This window comes from Engystomops pustulosus, chromosome 2, assembly GCF_040894005.1.
Source record: "Engystomops pustulosus chromosome 2, aEngPut4.maternal, whole genome shotgun sequence".
In the NCBI taxonomy this organism is placed as follows: Eukaryota; Metazoa; Chordata; class Amphibia; order Anura; family Leptodactylidae; genus Engystomops; species Engystomops pustulosus.
Genome location: NC_092412.1, coordinates 139,463,597 through 139,485,835, shown reverse-complemented (window position 1 = coordinate 139,485,835; position 22,239 = coordinate 139,463,597). Strand labels below are relative to the sequence as shown.

Below are 22,239 nucleotides of genomic sequence, written 5' to 3'. Positions count from 1 at the left end.
CATACATGTTGAGATGACAGACCAGATGGGGATTTTTTTTTATAGCATTGTCAGTAGGGCAAGAAAAGTCCCTTTCTTATGAGTGCTTTCATTTAAAAGGGAACAGGTCATCAGCAACTGGCCTAATAAACCACCACCAGTATATTGTCAAACAGCGAAACACCTTCCAGTATGATGACATCAAAATAAAAATCAACTTTGAAGCAAGTTGTAAAAAGTGAATGTACAAAATTAAGAAGACAGTTAAACACTGTCAATATCTGAGCTCTGCGATTTACATCATGCTGGATGTAGGACCACCAATTACAGTGAAAGGGGCTTTCTGAGGAAGAGAGCTTGACTTCAGTGTTGAAATCCCCTCCTCCTTTACTTTCTAAAACCAGTTTATTTCCCACTTCAAAGTTGAGGATGATGCCACCACTCTGGGTCATGAAAGAAACAGGATCTAAAAAGGCGTTCAGCTGCTTGGCAACAATACTCTGTTTCAGCATCAGGACCCCAGTTCGCTCCTGAAACTGGTGCAAGAACAGTGATCATACCATACACCAGAACTGGATTTGGAAATAATTAGAATTTGCCCTTATATTGAGCAAAACGATATATATTTTTTAAATTTACATTACATTCCTTCCCTGGCTAAGGAGTTCTCCTTAGCTTACAAATCATTCATTTCCATAATCTTAATTAAACAGTAATTTAGTGTTAAAATGCTCAAGTATGTTAAAAGATTTGCAAAATATTAATACATGTATACATTAGATCATAAAAGGAATTAAATTAGTTTCACCAGTGTAGGATATTAAAAAAATAAATAAAAAAAATTACCAGATTACTCTCAGCTAGCAGAACAAATTTGTGTTGAAACTTGCAACACTACCTTTAAATACTCAGAATAATTACTTGCACACAGTACGCCAGTAGAAATAGTTTAACAAAACATGTTAAAACAAGATTTTTGGCTTACTGACTGCAAACAACTTTACTCATTAATAAGTGAAAGGTAGACCCTGTAATTCAGACAAAAAAAAAAAAAAATTGCTAACAAAAAAGAGATATATACATACATACACACAGGCAGTTACGTACAGGATAGGATCTGTAGGTTTGTTCTTAAGTTGAATTTGTATGCAAGTCGGAACTGTATATTTTATCATTGTAACCCCAACCAGAATTTTTTTGGTCTCTAACAATTGGATTTTAAAAATGTTGGGTTGTCATAAGAACCAGGATTAATAATAAATCTTAATTGCAGACACCTGTGATAATTATTATAGCTTTTTATTGTAGCCCAAGGATAAAGTACAGTAATTTAACAATATCCAGATGTCTGTTTGTAACTAGGGGTCGTCTGTAAGTTGGGTGTTCTTAAGTAGGGGGACCACCTGTATTACTATACACAGACACACACACTATATACTTGAGTATAAGCCATTGGCTGGCTGGCTGGCTATCTACTTGGTGGAAGGGGACTGGCTAGCTACATACTGGGGAGGGAAGGGGGCTGGTCAATTTTATACTGGCTGGAGGCCGTGACCATTTTATTTCCTACCCTAGGCTTATACTCGAGTCAATAGGTTTTCCGTTTTTTTTTTGTGTTAAGGCAGAAATGAACCCCGCACTATTATGGTTTTTAATTGCGTAACTGTTTCAGTGTGGGTTACAGCAGAAGAATAAAAACCAGTCTAACTCCCCCCCCCCCCCCCAACCAAGCTGGAACCTTTTTCTGGCTTACAAAGGTGGTGGTTTGCATCCATCAGCTAATTGAAGGTCATCGATTAAGGCCAAGATACTTGCCATCAGTGTACCACAAATGTAGCCATGTCTTATAGTGCATGTATGGAATAAACTTTCATTTTACTCAACAAAAGCCAAAAAGAAAAAAGTGAGAATGCCTGGTAATATCAAATTCCCGTTTGTGGCATATTAGTCTATGGGATGTGGAAAACCTTTCACGACAGACGTTCCATGGCGGCTATTTTGAATCAAACTTTATTTTTTCCAATGTGAAGAGGGTCATGTAGCACATAAAAATCTTGAGAATTTCACAAGAAAAATAGTGGGTTTGGTTTTAACCTGCGATATATTGGACGCAGAGCTGATGTGGTTCAGCTCGAGATTTAACCGGCATTGGGATACATGGGCTGTTGGCTGTAAAGAACCCACTCCAACCGCATGTGTTTAACCCGTTAAATGCCGCTGTCCGTGCAACCGTCAACTTAAAAACCCGCCAAAAATGCAATAAAAAGTGATTAAAAAATATGTACTCCAGAATTGTACTGTTGCAAAGTACGCAAAAAAAAAAAAAAAACACACACCACAAGCCATCAACCAGCTCTGAAGCCAAAAAAGTAAAAATGTTATGCCACTTGGAAGACGGCAATGCAAAAAAAGATAGATTTTTTTTCCCCCCACATTAGCATTTTATTTGGAAAATTTAGTAAAACGTAAGAAAAAAAAATATTCATGTATGGTATCCCCGTAATCGTATCGACTCATAGAATAAAGATATGATTATTGGGCTATACGGTAAACACCAAAAAAAAAAAAAAAAATAATAATAATAATAATAATAATAATTTTAAAAATCCAGTACCAAATTGATTCTTTACTACTCCTGACCTCAAAAAAAGTTCATAAACTTTCAACAATAGGGGATACCAACCCCAAAATGGTAACACTGAAAACAATTGCGTCACATCACCCCAATTACAAAATACTAAAATTTAATCACCTACAAAAAGGGGCCAATGAGGAAACTAAAATCCTGGCAGCTGCAGGCCGCTCCTTCCCTTCTGCGCCTCACTGTGCACCCATAAAACAAGTAATGGCCACATGTGGGGGGGGGGGCTCTGTGCTTGGGAGAAATTGCATAAAATTTAAGATGGGTTTTCGCTTTTTATCTTTTGGAAATGTATAAATTTTAGGGCTAAATACATTTATAACCGACAAAATTTGACTGTCAGGGTCAGTGGACCCTCTGGACCACGGCAGGATATGGTACTAGCGGAAACCCCCCTGTAATGAAGCCCCTGCACAGCTTGGGGTTGCCATCATACTTATCAGGCATCTAGAGTCTGAGCCTTGGTTCTGCCGCCGGTGGACAAGCAGATGTGACTGGAGCAGTCTCACGGCCTTCGCAGGAGCGATTGCAGGAGCCTGGTGTTGGCGCCAAGAGGCAAGCAACTGTTGTAGTGCGATGGTGACTTGACTAAGCAGTTCTCCTTGTGAAGCAATCTGCTGGGACTGCTGGGTGACAACGCTGGCAAGATCAGCCAGTCTTGAAAGCGGCATACATGTCCGGATCTTACTGTCAGGGTTCAAGGTCAGTGGACCCTCTGGACCACCGCGGGAGAGGCTACTAGCCGAAACCTGGGACCGGAATCCAAGTGGGATAGTCTTCCTGCGGCGGGGTGGCACAGGTCATTCCACGGGTGCGACTAGCCCGCAGTGGCGGCCAAAGTAGCGGTACAGAATCACAGACTATTTCAGGCACATAGGGCAGGCGGCAGAGGTCAGGTCCGGAGTCACAACAGGAGATCAGCAGAATCAAGAACGGGCAAGGGAACAGAACACAGGAGCAACGCAGGGAAGCTTTCTCCATGGCTTATGCTCAAAGATTAAATAGAAACCCGGAAGTGTTGGCGCATGCACCCTAGGGAGCAGGGACACGCGCGCGGCCTAGCCGGGACAGCAGCAGGATCGTGGAGAAGAGAGGGCAGGGCACCGCCATGAAGAGTGGCACAGGTGTGCCTTTTAAATGTTAAATATTTAAAATTTCATTCAAAACAGTAATTATCAACAAAATAGTCAATTCTGAAAAAAACAGAAAACCAATATTCGATTTGTAAGACGTGTGACCCTCAAAATAAATTATTCAGACATTTCAAAAATTATGAAAAATGTAAAGTAGACATAAGGGAAATGTTATTCAGCAACTTATTTGAATTAGAAATCATTGCTCTTTCAGGCAGATAGATTTACCATCTATCAAAATTTTCTTTTTTTTTTTTTGCAAATAAACTCAAAACTTGTCAAAATTACCACTAAAATGAAGTACAACATGTTAGGAAAAAACCATCTCATAATCACTTTGATAAAATGTTCAAAATTTATAACTCAAGTCTCAAGACAGAATGCAAAAAACGGGACAGCCTTCATTTATAAAATGGCTACGTCCTTAAGGGGTTTTAAACAGAACTTCTACAAAGCAAACAACATTATTTATACCTGCCCGCAAGGAAGTAACATGACTTAAAGAGTGGTCCCAAGAATTTTCAGATCAGAAGCAATATCTAAATAAGCCAATGCTGCCTCACTTTTATATACTGCAGGACTAGTGATATTATTGAAGGGAATAAAAATCTTTAGAACGTCTCTTTAAATCAAATTGTTTGATACATGCACATTATATATAGATTTTTTTTTTTCCAGTTGACACACACATACTATATAACTAGAGTTAACCAGTGGTAGGGATACTCAACACAATTGGGTTACAAAGATTCACAGGTCATGCAGATGAATTATTGACTTAGGTGCACTTCAGTCTGTGTGATATTTACAGAGTCATAAATACCACAGAATTAAAATAAGCCCAACTACATTTCAGAGGGAGGCAACGATATGGCTTCCATAACCATTATGCATTATACAGCAACGAAGTAGAGGATGGTAGAATCAAGAATTTCTGATAAATTGTTTACATGGTTCTAAAACAATGTCACAATATCCAACAAATATAAAATAAACCAAAAATACCTGTAAGTAAATAAACATTTGTAAACCACCTATGCCTAGTATTCATGACACACATGGAATGGTCTTACCGTACAGAAAGACGGTTTTGGAGATAATCGAGTTGCGGTTATCACTTCAAGAGAGATCAATGGAGCAACAGATTCACAATATTTTAGGGGTACCTAGTTATCCATAGACCCTCTATTAGCTCCTGCCCTTACAAGGGCAGTTCTAGGGTTGCCCCCTTAAAGAAGAGCCAAAAAGATTGCATACTGTACTATCACAATGCGTTTCTGGTGTTTGGGCAAAGGGCTGTGCTTACAGGAAAAATCCTGAAAAACATGCAGGGCTTACGCTTTCTAAAAACGTCAGTATCAAAAGAAGTAACATGGAAACAGTGGGGGCGAGGGAGACAGTGTAACAGACCATGAAGCTACAGCAGATGGATAATAAATGTAAGAAGATTATCATAGTCATGGTGTCAGGATATACAAGTAAGTGTCTATGGTTTATCATGCTTTATTTTGATTTCTCTACAGCTTTCCTAATATAACAGCAGAGCCCAATAATTTTATATGTGTAGAAAAAAAAAATAAATAAATACCCTGGAAAATTTCAGTGTAATCTAAAGAGTTTCATTGATGTCACCAGAAAATTGTGACCTCACTACTAGAAGCAAAGTTTTGGGTATGAAATTTTGAAATGTCGAAAGGTCTACAGGCATTTTATTTTCTTAAAGAAATGCTCTTCACATATCTGGGATATATTTACACAACCTAGCTGAAACCTATGGTTACATCCTTGTGGCATCAGTTAAATAACTGATCCTCATTAACTATAGCAGCAATGGTGAACCTTTTTGAGGTAGAGAGTGTTCAAACTATAGCCAAAAACCCTCTTATAAATCACAAAGTGCCGACACAGCATTGGTGCCTTGGGTACGCCAATGCAGTTGAACGAAGAAGGAGAAATTCAGATTATCATTGTAGATCCCCCTGTGTAGGAAGAATCACGGGGAAGGAGCTCCAGTTATAATCTAGCCCTGTCCACATCTCCTTTCACTTTCGGAAACCCAGAAAGTGTTGCTTAAAAATAGTTCTGGATGCCCACAGATATGGCTCCTAGTGTCCCCTCTGGCATTTGTCCAATGGGTTCCCACCACTGAACTATTGTCTTTAAGAGATTAAAAAGGACAGCATGTACATGAACGTGAAAATGTTTTCAGGGGCAAGCACACATCCTTATTTAATTCTATAGGCTCATACACATGGCCATGGATTCTATTTTCACCAGCCTGAGGGCATGCAGGGTACAGCCTGTGCACTTTAAGGCATCTAAACCTCTCCAACTGGATGGTCATAAAATTGTGTCCAACCTCTGCATGGTTACTTCAGCTTTTGTCCACAAGATTTTGGTTCATGAAGCATTTTGAAGCCCAGTTATTGGGAGAGCCAATGCTAAAAAATAGTAAATTTACCAGTCAATGAAATCAAGGAAAGCAGATTTTAATTTTCTTCTCTTTACCACTTAGATAACAATCCCCATTTTTGCTCTGTACTCTATTTTAGTTTTAAAATGCTTCTGTGCATGAGGCCAAATGAATATGTTCTAGATTGTGTATCTGTAGTGAGGAGAATCTTCCTACAGATGTTAAAGGGGACATGAACAAAGATTTATATAGTTAGCATAAAAACTCATAAAAGGTGACAAGGAAGGAAAGAAATGTATGAAAGCAGCAAACCCCCCCATAAAGGGGAAGTCTAGGCCATTTGTTGCATATTTCAGTCTAAATGAAAGGCTGCACTGCATTCTTTGGGCGACACAGAAAACATAATTCTTAAATGACATGCTTTCAACTTAATAACTGAGACATTCCTCCAATTTAGAAACAAACAGTACCTGCCTGGAGGGGAATTTCACTACTTAAGAGTCATAATAACCTTACAGCATGTCTGTAACCATGTATCACTAGTGAATTTTCACCTTCGCAGGTACAATAGGACATTCCTATAGATATGGCATCATATGTATACCTTTACAAAAAGCCTAGATGAACATGTAATGAAGGGTAGAGTCAGGCCTTACAGGTTATTTACACCTTTAAGGTTGAAGTTTCCAAAATGAGGCAACTTCCAGGGTATTCCACTATACTGGCACCACCTCAGGAGGTTCAGTAAAATTGGCGTTGCATTCAAAAACAAAGCTGCTGGATCCTGAAGCCTAAAAGCATTCCTTCCCTTCTGCACTCTGCTGTGTGACCAAACAGTGGTTCATACCTACATATATGATAAGCAGATTATCCAGGTTGCAACAGTCATATGCGGACCCACTTTAACGGCAACCCACCGGGCACAAAACAGTAGGGAGTGTTATTCCGCATTCGGAGTGCGTATTTTCCTGCAACACATTTTAGGCGCCATCCCAGAGAATGGACCTACTTTTGTAAACTTCACCCCTCAAAGATTATCAGGGCACACACACACACATATATATATATTTTTTTTTTTATTTATTTATTGTGGGGAATTGCTCTGGTAGTTGACTGGAAGCAGTGCAGGAAGCAGTGACACATGCAGGTTTAAAGTCCAACTTAAGTGTTTATTCACACTTGCAAAACAGAACACAAATTCAGCCTTGGCTTAGGCACATGCAAAAACATTACAAAAGTCATTCCTGCCCGGCTAGGCGCTGTCTAATACATTTGGCGGACCCTAGCTATCCGGGTACCAGGCTGCCTGGCACCCGTTCTTGGCCAGCAGTAAGACAGGAGGCCCTCAGTTACCTTTGCTGTCAGAATGCAATCTCGCTTTCAGCTCTCCAGGTAGGGCCTCTCCTACTGCTTCTGGCCTGCAGACTAAATCAGGCCCTAACGAGGCCTGTGACCCGCACCTGTGAGCAATTCACAAACCCAGGACCGAAGCCCGGGTGGAGTAGGAGTCCCACTACCTGCCTACCCCTACTCCATAATAAGCAGGCCCATTACGGACATTACAAATGTGTCTGTGTTAGCTAGGCCAACACAGACAACACAGACTATTCCTGCTTATCATGTCTGCATTAACCCTTGGGTTACTGCAGACAAACCCAGGGCTTTTACCACATGCATTTCATCTGCCTGTAGGACAGATAGCGGTTTTCCCACACAATACCTCTGACTTTCTCACAATATATATATATATATATATATTATATACACACACACACACACACACACACACACACACTGCGGAGAACATGGAATATCAGATCCTGAACTTTCTGACTTTTGGGTCATTCTAGGGGGACAATTGTGGTGCAGCCCAATACAGCTTCTACATTCCTCTACCTGCCCCAACTACATTTATCTTGAAATATGTTCCAATTTCTGGGCACCCTTTACAAGCTTAAAAAATATTTTAGGGATTCACACTTTCATAATTTAGAGGGGAGTTTTTGTATGCTCACAATGCAAGTTCAATAACGCTCTATTTTTATTGCACAGGATGTTAGAGGCACAGCAATCCCAAATGTGTTTTTATATGAAAAGTTTTTTTTAGAAACAAAATGTTGCTTTTATATGGAAAGGGGGCATTTAGGAGGAGGTTTTATTAATTTTATCATATATTGTTTAATTTAATTAGTACATGAAAATCCTGATGTATTGAAAGCGCCAGCACATGATAAGCCCCCACATCTCGTTTTCGGTGCAATCTGGGAAGGATCCCCAGGAACAAATCTACAGCTCCAACAGGAGCTCCAGAGGCCTTATGCATGAAGAACACAAAAGTCCTATAAAAAGTCCCATATCAATCTCTTGGAGCTGTAGTTTTTTTCCTGGGCGATCCCATGCACACAGTGAGATGAGCTGCTGACTTTTTATATACATGTTTCTACTCTTGGTTTGGAATCAACAATATAAAGCTGTACAAAATTGACGGCAATAAAGACTTTCTAGGCAGCAGTAGAAGAAGGCTACATGCACATTTTGAATTGATCCGTTGTTTCAACAGCTAGCACATGTTATCATGTTTTTCTATGGGCTGTGTGTGTGAGATGACTGCCTGGGATGCAAATTATAGAGAAGGTCCTAATTTCTGCCCGTGTTTGTGGCTTGAGCAGTCATTTTCTATTGTAATCTGCACAAAAGCGGAGCTCACCCGTCGATGACTCACATGGGCCTTTAATAAAAAAACACGGATCACGGTTCTATTGTTTACGTGAAAAGCACACATTTGTGTGCAGACAGCCTAGGACTTACTACTTGGCTTATATGCAGCCCTGTAAAAGTTTACTGAAAACCCCATGTCTCAAGTTTACACAAGTTTGAAAATCATTGCACATGCAAAGGAAGACCTCATTCACAGTATTCGGTCCATGTGCATTTTGTGAAATTTAAATCAAATCCACTGAAACAATGGAACACAAACAACTAAAAACACTGCAGCTTATACTACTTTTGTCCGTCTCACAGATGGGCTGAAAAATCACAGGCAACACAGATGCAGGCCTCTGGTTCTGATCGCTGGGACCCTCAACAATTTCAAGAATAGTGGTCCCTTCTCCAACTCTTTAGATAGCACCCCATTAAGCTAATAGCACCCTCAGGTAGTCTAGGAGAAGTCCATTCTAGAATTGCCTCTTATGTGAAATATTGCTCTTTAACCTGTTGAAAAGTTCTAGAAAGTTCTAGTGGCAAAAAGTAGCAGTGGAATATAAAGAGGAAAAAAAAAAAAATAATAAAGGTTTTACATTTTCTGACCAAGTTTAGAACTCATTTGGTTCCTGAAAAACCGATCTACAATATCCATCACCATGCCCATCAAGTTTGGCCAAATATGATGCAATATATAAGGGGTAGCAATACAAGTAGCAGACAAATAATTTCGAGTGGGGCCACAGACACTAAATGAGGGGGTGAAGAGTTAATGCAATTACATGTTTTATTAGTCTTTAAAACCTGTCTCATAACTTTCACATTTCCTACAAATGCTTCGCTTTTGTAACTTTTTAACTAATGAAATGGCAGACATTAACCACATTTGCCAAACTTCTAAGCCACTTTAATAAATCTGCTGTCTTTCACACATCTAAAAGGCAGTATAAAAATGGAGTAATCCTGCCCAACTCTAAATCTGCCCATAAATCTGTTGAATCCGCTATAATTAAAGAGGAGATTAACATATTATAATGTAGGGGCGGCTTAACAGATTCACGGACTCTTAGGGCGCTGTCCCACGTTGCGTTCGCAAACGCAGACAAAAATCGGTGTTTCTATGGAAACGCCTGCGATCGGGTACGAGCCGCCGGTGTTTTGCGTTAAATCAATGAAACGCCGATGCGATCGGACCGCCCCAGTGGGCGCGGTTGCGTCTGCGAACGCAACGTGGGACAGCGCCCTTAGAATTTGCATTCTAGCCCCCTGGCTGTGGAGACAGCAATCCCAGTATCTTACCATTATAATCCCTTATATTGTCAAAGAGGAGGTGCTGGAGCATGAGGAGGTTTGCATTATGCCAATATTCTCCGGTACTGTAATCAGGTGCAGCCAATGTCAGAGAAGTTACTGTGAATGTACACAATGTAATTCTCTGTGCTCTATTTACACATTGGTGGATATGTATTAAAGTGTGAATCTTTAGACTGGTGCAGAGTAGAATTAGATAGTTCTCTGCTACAGTTACAGATGTAACTGTGTGTAAACGTGATATAAAGCAAAATGCTATGTAAATACAAACAATGTAAAATGCAAGGTTATTGCAAAATCAATCTAACAACGTTAATGCAAATGTGTTGGGAACGAAGAAACAAGATCACAACATAAGTGAGGATAGTGTAAAAACATTTACGCAAACATGAAGTTAAAGGGGTATTCTCGTCTGGGCATTCACATTCATTTTCACTAATCTTCCATATATAAACATTTCTTCAAATTGGATGTTATTAAAAAAAATGTTCCTGTGTGAAGATAATTTCTCATAAATGTAGTCATGTTGTCCCTTAGAAACCAGATAGCTTCCTCGGATACGACCACGTCATACTCTGGCAGCGGTGGCCAGAATTGCGCTATAGAGTCCTGCCTGACTTCCTGGCTTCAGAGTTCATTACCATCAGGACGGCTGTGGGACCTGCAGTAACTCCCGAACATTTCATATACAAAACCTTTTTGTTTATTTGTGCAATCTCTCAGGCAGAGGTGGCCGTATCCGAGGAAGCTATCTCGTTTCTAAGGGACCATATGACTACATTTATGAGAAATTATCTTCACACAGGAACATTTTTTTAATAACATCTAATTGAAGAAATGTTTATATATGGCAGATTTATCAAACTGAATGTGAATGCCCAGTCGAGAATACCCCTTTAACTCTATGTGAATGCAGATGCTATGTTTACACAAAGTTTGCAGTAATACTGCAATTACACAACATTGTGTTTATGTAGATGCAGTGTAAACTTTGTTAACTTTCTAAAAGCAGAATGTAAATGCAATGTGTAAAGACATCTAGATGTGCATAGAGAGCTCACAATGGGGGACATTGATCATAGAGGGTCTCAGGTTCGCCTATTTTTGCGCCTGGTTTGTTCTATTTTTTGGCTCCTGATCTATGATGGATCTATTTCTGCCTCAGTAAATGCGTTTTGGATTTGTCTCATATCCGATTCATTTGCGCCAAATTTGTCTCAAATTGTTAGATCTCATTTGTGAGCAATAATTAAAGGAGACTGAGAAAATGTGACAGAACGTTCAGGGCTTCATCTCTGCACAAAAAAAAAAAAAAAAAACACTATCATTGTGATGCAAATGCAGGGGCTAAAAGTTACAGAGATGTAAAAAAAAAAAAAATATAAAATTCTTGCAGAAATGAGTCTTTGCCTTTTTTATTATAATGTACAGGAAATGGAGACTGATAATATTCTCAGATCTGTACAATAAGACAATCACTCACACAGATGATCCCATAGAAAATGATGAAGTTGTTACTGGAGAAATTTAACATTTTAAAACTGCTCCGAAGTATTTTCCATGGTGCACAGATGGAATATTTCATTTTGGAACCTAAAATTTATGTTTTTTTAGTAAAGAAAAGAGATTTTGTTTTTGGAAGTGCAGCTGCTCAGAGCAGGTGCATTTTTGTGCCTATTTTGTGCCTTTTTAGGCGCAAATTTGTGATAGATCCCGTGCAAACATCTGTATAGGAGGCACTCTCTATGTCAGATAAGGCGCAGGGACTCAGAACGACTAAGTACCGAACTTTGCCGTGCGCCAGAAAATGGCGCATAAATGCGCCAAATTAATGAGATGCGCTAAAAAACCGCTCAAAACAGTCTAACAGACTATGATTAATGTCCCCCAATGTGTACTCCACAGGTAGCTTCTCTAACATTGATAGTATCCAATCAGCTGCAGACAGAGAAGATTATCTTAACACATGCCCCCTCTTCTGCTTCAGCAGCTCCTCTCTGACAGAGGAGAGGGTTATAATGGTTAGCTATTGTCCTTGAATCTGTGAAACACTCCATACCTTATGGTATGTTAATCTTCACGTGTGTAAGGTGTTCCTCTTTAACCCCTTTAGGACCGGCTATGATTTTTTCAAATCTGCCATGTGTTATAACTTTAGAACGCTTTAACTTACCAAGGTAATTTTCAGATTGTTTTTTCGTGATAAGTTGTACTTCACAATAGTGGTATATTTTGGTTGGAATGTCAAATGTTTTCATACAAGCAAAACATTTGGTGAAAATTTTGAAAAATGTAATATCTGATTTCTAATCGTTACGCTCATCATATAGTTAGTTCAAACTCCCAAATTGTTTGCCAACAAAAATAAACCATATGTCTGGTTTTGGTTTTATTTTATGTCAACATAAACAGTTTCTAATAAACTCCTAACAAGGTGCCACATTTTTAAATTGCACCCCTCAAACTATTCATGTAAGCCCTTGTAAAACATTTAAACATCAAACAGGAAATAAAACAAAAATTGAGGTTCTATACGCAATTTTAAATTTTTTTTTTTACAAAATGTACATTTAAAATTTACACGGTCATGTAGGATAAGATGAAAAGGATCTCATATCTTGTAGAGAAGTTTAACTCAAATATGACAATACCCCACATGTGGATGTATACCACTTTATGTGCCCATAACATAGCACAGAAGAGAAAGAGCGCCGTCACGCTTTTGGTGGGAAAATTTTGTCAAAACAAAATTCAGACATAATAATAATAATTCTTTATTTCTATAGCGCCTACAGATTACCTGTCCCCAATAGGGCTCACAATCTAAACAACCTACCAGTATGTTTTGGAGTGTGGGAGGAAACCGGAGTACCCGGAGTAAACCCACGCAAACACAGAGAGACCATACAAACATTTTGCAGATGTTGATGGGTGGGACTTGAACCCAGGACTCAAGCGCTGCAAGGCAGAAGTGCTACACCCACTGCCATTTGCAGAACCTGTAACATACCAGAAGAGGAAAAAAAAAAAGTGACTATGAAAGTCAAAATTAAAAAAAAATTAGAGTAGTCAACCTATGAAGATGCAAAGGCTGACATGCAAAGTGACAGATTCAGTCCAGGGGTCCTTCATCGGACTCTGGAGCTGCCACGGAGACTATCTGCACCTCCCGAAGTTGGTGATCAGGGGGTGGCGTTCAAGGTAGGGACAGGTGATAGACACCACAGTCATATTTGACCGCGTTGCCTGCAGCCAGGATTGCCATTATTATTATCCCGGCTGCCGCATACACGCACGCTGTCACTGGTTACAGTTTCGTACATGTGGAAAATGCACACCCAGGATGTGGGAACTACCCACCAATAGCATAGATAACACATTATTTATGTTCAATGGGCCAGTACGGTTATGGCGATATCCCATTTATATAACTTTTTTTTAGGTTTCAATGAATTTACTGAACAAAAAAAATCATTTGGAGGAAAAAAAAAAAAAAAAAACCCACTTGTTTTGGCATCGCCGTCTTTTAAGTGGCGTGACATTTAGATTTTTTGTTGAATGAGCTTAACTAGGGCTTATTTTTTGTGTTATGAGTTTTTATTTAAATTGTTGTGGGGTAAATGTGACATTTTGTTCACTTTGTTTGGTTGGATGCACAAAAATCCAAATTTTTGCTGTTTTTCTAAAATTAATTTCTTTGTGGTGTTCATTGTACAGGCTTCATAAGGATTTTAATTTCATTGTACGGGTTGTTAAGGACGCTGCAATATATGCATTGTTTGGCGATTTTCACTATTTTTTTTATTTTATTTGTAGTCATTAATGAAGCATTTAGGGGACGTATTACTTTTTATTTATTGACAATTTTTTGCAAAAAAAAAAAAAAGAAAAAAAAAAAACCAAACAAACAATGGTTGAGTGAAACTAATCATTGAACCGAATACTTAGGAGTCCTCTAGACTTATTTTTAACTACTGAAACGTAAGCAAGATGACTCTAAATTCCAAAAGGCGTAAAGTTCACCTTTTAATTCCAGATAATCCTTAATAATTTTGTCCACCCTGTTCCATTTACATTCAACAGCTAGGACAAATCAGTTTTGATGAGTAATAAACCAGCAATCGTGTTCGTGCTACAAGAAACTAACCTTTCCTGTCATTGTGGGAACCAGTTTGACAGGATTAGAAGTCTTCATGTACTTTCTTAATGTGAAAATTAAATGCTTAATATTGCTCCTCCTCCACCACTAAAAATACTTAACTTCTTAGTTTCTCTAGTCTCTCAAGCAACACAGAAGCTATTGGCCAAAATTTTTATGAATCAGCTTATATTTTCTTAGTGCAGCTTCGAGGCTAGAATGGTTCTTAAGGTATGCACAAGATAATACTGGCACCTAAATAAACCTAAAAATCAGGAGTACCAAATAAAAAGCCTATCACAGTCCCCCCCGGTACTCCTACTCCATGCTAAGAGACGGTAACGTCACCGGCTCTCCCTCTGTTATTCTATGCAGTATCATAGCAGAATGTAGTAATACAATGCTATGATCGTGCATAGCGAGCACCTCAGGCTCATTTGCATCGTTTATAAAGCTCTTTTTCTATCAAAACCAGCCATTCTAAGAGGAGAAAAGAAGGTTATTAGCGATCGGGACAGGGAGGCAGGTTAAAGGTAGATGTCCTTTAAGACAATACAAGTCAGCAATTTCAGATAACAATAGGCAATGGATGATGCCTTTTTGAGGCCAAGTATATTTGATGGTGAGCTTTCGAGAGAAAGTATCAACTGATTTCTTCACTCTTCTGATCTCTATGGCTAACACGGCACAAACCTACACTACTACCATAGCCAACAACATTTTTTCTTTGTGTTATTTGCCCACTTCTTGTTTTATTATGTTTTGCAGTAACTAGTTAAAGGGAATCTCATCAGAAATGTACCTAATTAACCATTACCAGTATGTTGTGAAACAGATTTACACCTTCCAGATCATTTCATGGCTCAGTGTAGTGGCATCATTCAGAAAATTACCTTGTGAGATGTAAATTGGTTGTGTAAAGTCAAGGAGGCAGGGATCTCAGCATTGAAGTCAAGCTCGGCACACCTCAGAATGAAAGAGATCTGGTTAGCTATATGTCTAGTTGTAGGACAATCAATCACAGTGAAGACGGCATTCTGAAGTGAGGAAAGCTTGACTTCAGTGTTCAACTCTCCGTCTCCTTGACTTTATACAACCAAATCACTTCAAAGTTGAATTTCTGGAAGATGCCATCATGCTGGGCCATAAAATAGACATTATCTAGAAGGAATGCAGAATTATACCCCTCAGAGAGAGAGGAAGGAGGGCAAGACTATACATGATAAAAGTATGTTAAAAATATAAATATTTATTGATACAATGATTACAATAAAACCTGCATAATTTAACAATGGTGGCACCACGGGTAAGGTACCCAAAACATACAGAACAGTCAATGGCGATGATAGAAGAAGAGTAAAGAAATCAGGCGATACCTTTTTGAGGCGGAGGATATTTGATGGTGAGCTTTCGAGAATTAACTCTTCGTCAGACAAGATGACGAAGAGAACTAGTATTCTTGAAAGCTCACCATCAAATATCCTGCGCCTCAAAAAGGTATCAACTAGCATATTCCCCATTTCAACATGTCTTATCCATTACTACCCCAACATCTTCCAACAGGGATGGCTGCCTTACACAATCACTATACACATACAAATATGTTACATAAGTGCAGGAAATCTGGATTTTAGAAAGCTTGCGCAATACCTTCAGTGGCAGCAAAAAAGTAAAAAATAGCATCAACCATCTACCACCAGAATATTACAAATATTTCTGCTTTTACCATGTCTGAATTTCTGGCAATATGCTGAGTAGATACAGGTTATGCGTACTTTAGAAAAAAAACATCACAATAGCAATTTCATGACTTGCCCCAGGAGCATTGTTTTCTGATCAATAGCATTTATTGATTACCAACTACTTTAATAAACTAAAGAAATCTAATAGAACCAGGAATGCGAATAAGGTCCATAGCAATGGCATCCCCTGAGTCAATGATGGTTACACCCTATAACATACACATTTTTTTTAACTGAAGGCACAGGGTGTGTATACAAAGGTGGAATACCTAACTATATCAGTCGTGTGTTAGAGAGTCAAGTGTGCACGCAATATGAAAGAAATTTATTGACTGTACATAAACCGGAAGCATTGTCCTCACACAGTACCCATAACATAAATTAAAACGGATGGGGCAGGCACCAGAGTAGAAGATATCTGCCCCTGGTTTTCTAAGCAGCCACATAACTGAAGCCAGCCAAAATTATGTATGGCTCTTCTGGGATTCTTCATCTACTAAATTACAAGACGACCATAAACTTTTGGGTAGAGTTTTTATTTTTTAATGAATAGCACACAGACTCGCAATACTATGGACAAGTTAATTTCTTTTGCTAAACTTAGTACATGTAAATTTCCAGAAACCAAGTATGGCACAGGTTTTTATTATTCTGGTTATCTCCTTGCAGAATTAGGCCGGCTGCACACGACCAGAGTTAAAGGGAAGCTGTCACCACATTTGTACATACGCAGCTAGTGACAGGTTCCTATAGAGCTCCATTAACTGACAACCTTCTTATAGCGAATAGTGGTTTCCTTCACTTCCCCACAAATCAATATTAACTTATATGACCTGGAATCAGAGGTATAGTTTTTTTGCTCTGCCAGCCCCTCTCATCTACTCCTCCCCATGCATTAAGCCTCCTTACGATTCAGCAGTTCATGTCATGTGACCAGGGTGATCAAAGGTCTTGTACCCTTTACATTTGCAAAATGTACCCCATGTACATTTCTGATGACATGAAATTACAGCAGCCTCCATGGAGGCAGCCGATTTCATGTCTTTAGATACATATAGTACAGTACGGCTACAGTTTGCTAATATGAGAAGGCTAAAGGACCCAAGATGATGTCACTCTGGTCACATGACATGAATATAACACAAGGCAGCACTGTCAGTCAATATAAGGGGGTGTGTTTTACTTTCAGCCCAGGATAGAGAAGAGTCAGAGCCAGCAGACAGGAGTCAGGACAGCTAATTTGCATATCAGAAAAACAATTAATTAAGGTACAGTGCCTCGCTGGCAGCTTATTTTAGGTGATATGGGGAGTACCTGTTATCAGCATGCATTGTTAGTCAGACTGGTAAAATTCTCATGACAGGTCTGGTTTAAAGATGGTATGCATCAATGCACACAGAAACACACCAAGTCGCGGCACAAAAGTGACACGTTCACAGTTCTGTACTGCCATTTAGCCAGGAAGAATGGACTCCTTGCATCATACCTTGCTAAACAGCAACACTATTTATTTGTGTATTTTTAAAAAAAAAATTCAAGTCTATGGGAAAGTGAAACTGCAAGAAATAGATGTATCATTTAAGGAAAAATATTCACAAGATGACAGGTGAAAAAAGTGGATAAAATCACATGAAAATCTGCAGCAAAAATGTAATACACAACACAAATCTAAATGAAACAAGTGCCTATTTTTTTTCATTACAACCTGGAATGTACACAGATACCCTATGAGTGCAGGACTGTTAGAAATGCATGAATAATCCAGGATTGTAGCTGGACTTGGTGTACTGGTATGTGCAACACCCCCACCAGTGCCTATTCTTTCTTTGGTGGCTGTAGAAGCCGGGGCCCAGAATACCAGGGTGGCTGGCTTATGCAGCCTTGGGCAAGCAATAGTCACGGTGCTTGGTATGGGGACCGGAGGCCTGACCTACAGTCTGGCAGTTCTCCAGCAGGTGGTATGTGCAAAAAATATGGAGGGAGAGGCTGATGCAATAGGTTTCTCCCTGGGGGCAACCCCTGAGGTGTGTAGATGAATCCCTGGGTGATTGATTGGGATCCTGTGACTGTAAGCAGACTTATTCAGGGATTGGATGGAGGCGCGTTAGGCAAATCAACTCACAGTTCTTTATTCAACTTTAAACAGCAGGCACCAGCAATATGGTAGCAGAAGATTCAGTAAGCTGGTGGAAGATAGCTGGTCTGCAGGAAGGTTGTTCACAGCCTGGTAGTAGCTTCAGCTGGGCCGATAGAGATGGAGTCGAGTCCAGATGGTGGACCTCTGCTCTGGGGCTTAAGTCTCCTGACTGGCCCTAATATGACAGGCAACTTGCCTTGACACTTCTGCTTCCTGGTTTTAAGACACTGACTCTGGTTGCTTTGCTGACATGTGCTCCAAGATGGAGTTTCTCCCTCTCCTGACTCTACAGACTGACCATGTGCTCCCACCCACCAGGGGTTTATATACTCACTTGGTCAGGTGGTAGCACTCTCCAATCAGCTTCCTTTACAATATCACAAGAAATATCATTGGACAATAACATTTGGCATTGTTAACTCTTGCTTTACCAGGCAGTGGCTACAACTGCCATTACAAAGTTCTCCAGTAATTAGAGACCTCCTAGAGAGGTGGTCAGTCTCCCTAAAAGCTCCTGACATGGAGAGGGCACTACTTGTAACTACCACCTTGCCTATGCATTAGCAGGGGTGTTGCATATGCAAGATCTCTGCACTGAGCACAGCATTCTCACACACCAGAGTTCTCAAAGTCAATTATAACAATGAAATATAAACACATTTTGGTCAAAGCTGCTGACAGATTCCTTTTTCTACTTGTAAATGTTTTCCTTCTATTTTCTGTCAGTGATTATAGGGGCTGGCATTTTGCCCCAACTCTAGTAATAGAATTCAGTGCTATACCTTACAGCAGCAGTAGATTGGAGCCAAAGTCTATGTAGTAGATAAACTATTGGCAGTTTAATGTTGTCATCTTTTTGATAGAAGTGGGAAGGGGCAGGTATGTAAACATCACTTGTGATGTTTAAGCCCAATTACATTTGATGAATACATTAGTCAATTAAGTGTAAAGTATGTGACTCCGGAACTGGTGGAATTTCCACCTCCAGTAAAACCACTCATATACAATTTACTTAAGAATATATAAAGGAGTGAGTTTCTGTATGCATGTCCGCTAAAGGAATCTGCACAGTAACGTTTACAGCCACCAAATTTTGCACAGCCTCTGTGCGACTCAGGGAACATCAGACCAGGTTTTGAGCCCAAATTTTCACACATGCCAGACGCAACTATTTTGACCAAAAAATGAAATGGCTGCAATTATACAGTCACCCCTGACCCCCCCCCCCCCCCCCCGCATACCTCTGGCCACGGCTGATATGAACAAAACAGCTGTACAATACTGACATGATACAATGAGAGGAGGGGATATATCAAGCGCCAATTTATTGTGTGGCACTGCTTGAAGTTAACCCTGCCAAGCAAGTTGCACCAGATATACCAAGAACCTCTAGTATATTAAACACATGGCAATGCAGCTGAACAACTCTGGAGCGGACTATAGCTAGTGCCCTGGGACATCACCACCATGGACCACTCCATGCCCGTTTGGATATGGTGTGTTACCAGGAATAGAAAGGCTTGTTTGCCAGTATAAAACTTGATACATCCAAACCAATGTGTATTACACTGAAGACATGCACTATTTCTACCTCACAACATCTTAGATTGCTTCGAGGCTGGGAATTCTGTTTATTTCATCCATGGTAAGGCCAGGACATGCAGCGGACGCACAAACCATATTTCTAAACTCAATTAATAGACTAATGAAATGGCCTTAACAAGCACCATGCAATTAGATACCGATGAAACCATTTTTAATGCATTATAGTTCATCTCTTCTTTCCTCCGTAACAGTTTTGTAAAACTTTGTTGCACGTATTCTATACACACAATGCAAGATGTCAAAGAATAGTTTTACTGCCTGAACAAAGATGTGATCAGCCCTTTTTAACCGAAGACTATCCTGTGTATGTAACACATATATTAATACACACTTACATATTGTATAATAATTATATAATACTAATAATCTTAATTTATATAGCACCATCAAATTCTGCAATACTTTACAAATAAATATATAAACACTTGGCAAATTATAACCTAGCCTAAGATAACAGCGGCATTGTGCATCTATAGGCCATTGTTTGCATTCATATGAAATCATGGCACTCCACTTAGGACCCCGAAATTGTCATCTACTATTATCTTCAGCCTGCAGATAAATGCTCAGCAAGCAATCTGTGAGCACCACACTGACAGAATTCATACTGGCATCACACTGCCAAGAAGATTAAGGCTGATGGTCAGGATTACTATTCAAATTACAGTTGAAAGCATCAATAATTATTTGAATATCTAGATTAGATTTGAATATTCAGATACAAAGTCCAGCTTTTCCCCCTTAAAACTGCTACAGAACTCAATAGATACTTACTACTAACAACTTGTAATTGTTTTTCTGCTGAAGCTTACTGCAGGCGTATACTGGAAAGTGACCTTGAGATAGACTCTGGGTATTTTTTTTTTTAGTTAACTCTAGTTTTCTTTTTAGGAAGAATAAAAAAAGTTTGACACCCATACATTCCTACGTACATGGAAAGGCACCTATAGACAGGTCATATCTACACATCCCCAAAGGGTAAAAAGCGAATTAAGTGAAACAGCTGAGCATGCCAGCTCATTTTACAAAATAGGCCTTAAACGCGGCGTAATGGATTCGCTGGAGAGGATAATGTATTGGTGCACACCTTCATTCTTGAACTTTTCTTTCAAGCTCCCCTGCAGGCATTGAGTGGTGAATCACATTGCAGATGGAGAATTCAAGCATCGCATACAAATCTATCCCAGAAGATTCTTGCGGCAAATGTAACCTAACAACCAAAGCGCCAACTCTGTGTTCCTCCATATAAACAAGCATGCTACATTTCGCTTCCTGACACTTCCTATGTAACCTCACTAAGAAAAATAAACAATTAAAAGAAACAATAATAAATCAATAAAAGGAAGTGACTATAATCTTTCACACAAGGTTTAGTCTTCTAGGTTGCCAAAGCCGGCATAAGGAATTCATAATGGTCTTTTAATGTTCTCCAGGCCTATTCTAGAGGATTAACCCTTCCTTGCCTGTCAGCAGTTAATGGTTAGATATTTTACATGAAATGCCTTAAATTCCTCATCCACATGAAGGTGTCCTGCAGACTGCCTGCTCTGGGGATCTTGGTGCAGGCAGCTGTTAGCAGCCACCTGATCTCCCCCACTGCAGATGAGGTTACTGCAGTCATTCTCCCCCTACTAACCTCTGCACATACCACAGGATCCATCACATTCCTTCACACCAACCACAAAAGCTTCTCCATTAATAATGCTGACAAAGTGATCCCTGCCACTGCGGCTTTATGGATCCAGCCGATGGGATAGTAGTTCTTAGTAGCGTAACTACAACAGGAGACAAGGGAGGTCACAGAATAGGTGACAGCAAGAAAAGTAAACTAAGTCCTAGGTGATCTACACAGTCAACTCCCACAGAGGCGATCCACATGGGATCAAGTACAGACGCCAAAGCCCACACAGATCCCGGCTCCTTACCTCACCGTGGAGCGGTCAGCAGCCCCAACCCACAAAGTGTAAAGTCCCTCAGAATAGCGATTTCCTCTGCTCAGATCCTCTCTCCCCCTTCTCTTCCCTTCCCTGCAGTGCAGGGCTCAGGCATCACATTCCAGGCAGGGGTTAGTAACAATGTAAGGTGGGCTTCCCTTCCCTCAGACCAACCTCCACACTGCTGCCGTCAGTCCTCAGCCATATAAGGAGAGGCTGGGCCGAGTTCTCAGCTTTACTCAGCAAAGGCGGAGCCCCGGAGCGCCCAGGGGAAGGGATAGACCGGGGAGACAGGGAAATGAGCTGAGACACTGCACACATGGCGGGAGGCAGAAACACCACAGTATTGGCGGGGGAAATGACATGAAGACAGGGAGAAATAAAAGATAAATAGATATAGAACAATTGGCCAACCTACCTATAACTAACCTTCTGCTGCCTGACAGAGCTGTTATAGTGCATTTACTCCTCACCTGATGTGTAGAAAGGGTATTCCACTAGCT

General features: G+C 39.9%; 1 protein-coding gene across 2 annotated transcripts in view; it reads right to left on the bottom strand.

Annotated features, from left to right (window-relative positions):
* Positions 1–22,027, bottom strand: part of LUZP1 (leucine zipper protein 1) — a 67,906-nt gene extending 45,879 nt beyond the window's left edge. Inside the window, exon 1 of one of the 2 annotated variants that reach the window (XM_072136701.1) lies at positions 21,728–22,027. The gene's annotated coding sequence lies outside the window, so the exon portion shown is untranslated. The remainder of the gene's footprint in view (positions 1–21,727) is intronic. The other variant, XM_072136702.1, reaches the window with a different exon arrangement.
* Between the last annotated feature and the right edge of the window lie 212 nt (positions 22,028–22,239).